The sequence below is a fragment of the Octopus bimaculoides genome, chromosome 1 (genome assembly GCF_001194135.2).
Source record: "Octopus bimaculoides isolate UCB-OBI-ISO-001 chromosome 1, ASM119413v2, whole genome shotgun sequence".
NCBI lineage: Eukaryota > Metazoa > Mollusca > Cephalopoda > Octopoda > Octopodidae > Octopus > Octopus bimaculoides.
Genome location: NC_068981.1, coordinates 108843073 through 108846487, shown reverse-complemented (window position 1 = coordinate 108846487; position 3415 = coordinate 108843073).

Here is a 3415-nt window from a genome sequence, read left to right as displayed (position 1 = left end):
AACCAGAGTACAGAAAACACACAAGCCACATAGAGAACATTTTCTTTCATCAGCTACCCCCATTTTAACACCGGCGTTTCGAAGAGTTGGGCAGGACGCATCGTTAAAACGGCTCTTCCCATGGACCGCAAATTAAATGTGTATACACAAATTATACCTGCGCCATGGAGGAATGTAGTGGCGGACAAAAAACAAGACAGGAAAATAAACGGAAAAGGCTATGCGGCCAGACGTGAAAAATTATGTGTATATGAACGCTGTGAGGCACGAACTGAAAGTCGGGACGAAGTAAGTTCGCGTGTTTGCTCGGCGATAGCCAAGGAAGAAAAGGATTAGTGACCGGAAGCATGTGACCATGTGGTATGAGGGGGAAATTAAGAAGAAAAAGGAGAATTGAGGCTTTCTTACCTGTCGATCTGGAGGGAGCGTTCTCTCACTACCCACGTAGACGTTCTCTTCTGTTGCTCGTACACACACGTCTTGCCTTCACGCTTTCTGGTTGCCCTCTGACCTCTTCCTGTTCTCGCTGCGCATGCTCTCTTGAGTACTTCCGTCCTCGGGGACTCCCGACAGTGTCTACTCACTTGCCCACGTCCGTCTTCACCACAGCTTCAGCTCAATACCACACACCCCTCTGATCTAACAATCACTATCACTTACATCCCTTTCATAGTCTTCCAGCCCCTTAGGTGGATGACTCTCTCTTCGGGATCGTCGGAAGTATGCGGTGCCAGCCTCTCTCTCTCTTTATTCTTCGTGACTGGAGGAGCTCACGACCCTCCTTACGTCTAGGACGTGATGCGGCATTCCTTCCACGGATACGTTGTTACGAGAGTTCACTGCTGTCACTCTTCCTTTCCCCCACTGTGTTATACACCGCGCGTCGGGGATTTCAACCACACTTCTTCCCCGATTTGAGCACTTGCTGACCGTTCTTCTTCCCCAAAGGAAAAGACGGGTAATAGAAACTGACTTCATACTATACTCAAACTTCTCAATGTGTAACGGTTCCTTGAAAACAACTCGGCTCTCTTGTTTTAGTTTTGTTGCATCACACCTGCTTTAAATTGAATTTCCTCAGATTTACTTTCATTTGCAGAATTCTTTAGCCAAGTTGAACCTTTTGGTTACATTAGTCGTAATCGCTGGCTTCTTTCTTGCAATTATTCATTCATAACCAAGATCATTCCATACTGTTTGCCTGCAGTAAAGTGATATATCTATCGAATCAGCAACCTCTTAATACTAGTTACAATAGTTGATGTAGATGCTTTACAACGTTTTTTAGCAACCTTCTGAGTTCTCTCAGAAACTTTCTGCTGAATTCCAGATCTCTTTCGCACTCGGTAATTCCTTTCTTCAATACATATCTTGATTATGTTTGGTGATTAAAACAGAAAAATTGAAGCATTTCTCCGTTCGAGTTACCACATTGACACAAGCCGATAACTTTTTTGCATACAAATTCATCAGTATTTTTCCAGTGGTTTTCATTGGTGCGTTTTATCAAGTTAAATTTTGAATTAATCCAGAAAACACAATTAAATTCATATATGTAAATGTAAAAAAAAAGCACAGAAAAAAAAAACATCTGTTTGAGAAAAAACGAAAATACAAACGACGGTATGTATAATTCAAAGGATCAACCCTGTCATATTGCATTGAAAATTACGTTAATGGTATATGTGTCACTGGAATACTCATACATTTCGTACACTAATTCAGTGAATAGGTGGTCCTAATCAAACAACTGGACATTCATATAAATAAACGTGAGATTCCATCATACATACATATATACATACATACATATATACATACATGCTAACTGTCAGTCTGAATAAGCTTGGATTTTCAGGAAAAGAAATCATCGCACTCTCACATTACAAATACAATCTGTAAATGGATCAGTAAAACTATGCAAGATTTTCCTCAGGTTTAAACTGTGACACTGTTTTTGTTATCTACATTCCAATGAAGGAGCTTTGTATCCTTGTAGAAACCAGCTCTTTCTTCAGAGGAAGAATTTCAATGATTAAAAACAGAAGAGATACATACATAAATACATACATACATGCATGCATGCATGCACCCATGCATGCATGCATGAATGCATCCATCCATCCATCCATCCATCCATCCATCCATCCATCCATCCATACATACATACAAACATACATAATTAAGTATGTACGTATGCATATATATGAGGGTCAGCTAAAAGTTCATAGGCTGACTAAGATACTCTCATGGAATGGGAACAAATGATGTTTATTTTTCAACATAGTCCCCCTTGTGGTCCACCTACTTCTTCCATCGGTGTTGCAGTTCTTCGATTCCATTAGTGAAGAAACTTTCGTCCTGTTATTCAAAAATTCAACAGCAGACATGACATCATCATCACTGCGATACTCGTTCCCAGCCAAGTGTTTATTCATATTGATCAACACATGATGGTCAGATGGGGCCAAATCAAGAGAATATGGACGGTGATCAATAAGTTCAAAGCCACAGTCGCGCACAGCAGTCATTGAAACCAATGACTTGTGTGCTGAAGTTATGACCCTATGAAACAAAACCCCTTTCGTCAGTTTTCCTGGGCGTTTCGTCTTGATAGCCTTTTGTAACTTCCTCAGCAAGTTGACATAACACCCTCCATTGAGGGTGTGGCCCTTTTGAAGATAGACAATAAATATAATGCTTTTTGCACCTCAAAAAACTGAGGCCATCACACACCGTGTAAATGAAGCAACCTTGATCTTGTTTGGAGCAAGTGAGGAGGGGTGCATGGATTATCTTGTTGTATCTAGTTCAAAGTGGTAAGGCCAACACTCATCCTGTGTTTGGAAACGTTCAAGGCAACATGCCGGGTCTGCCCCAAACAATGTCAGATTTTCCCATGATATGACCAGCCTGGAGTACTTTTGATTAGGTGTCAGAAGACGTGGCAGTCACCGAGCAGAAAACTTCATGTCAAGTTCATTGTGCAGAACATTCTAAATTCTCTCACAGGATATATTAATGTCTTCCATCGGTGGTAGTAGTTGCGGGACGTCCGGATTTTGGGTCATCTTTACGATTCTCCCTTCCTCGTCTGAATTCAGCAGCCCATTTTGTACTTTTGATGGAGTTGGAGCGTCATCCCCTAATGGAGCAACCATGTCAGCATGAATGTCCTTGAGGGCTAAACCCTTTTTCTGTAGGTATTTCATAACACCACGATGCCAAATTTTGCCACTACTAGTTACTTTTGAAGTCTTCTTTAAACAATCAGATGTCAGTTTACCTGCAAAAAAAAACAACAAAAAACAAAAAACAAAAAAACAATGCAGTTAGTTGAAATTAATGCAGGCATAATTTCTCAGCTTTAGCATATCTCTTTCAAATTCAGCCTATAAACTTTTCAGTCCGCCCT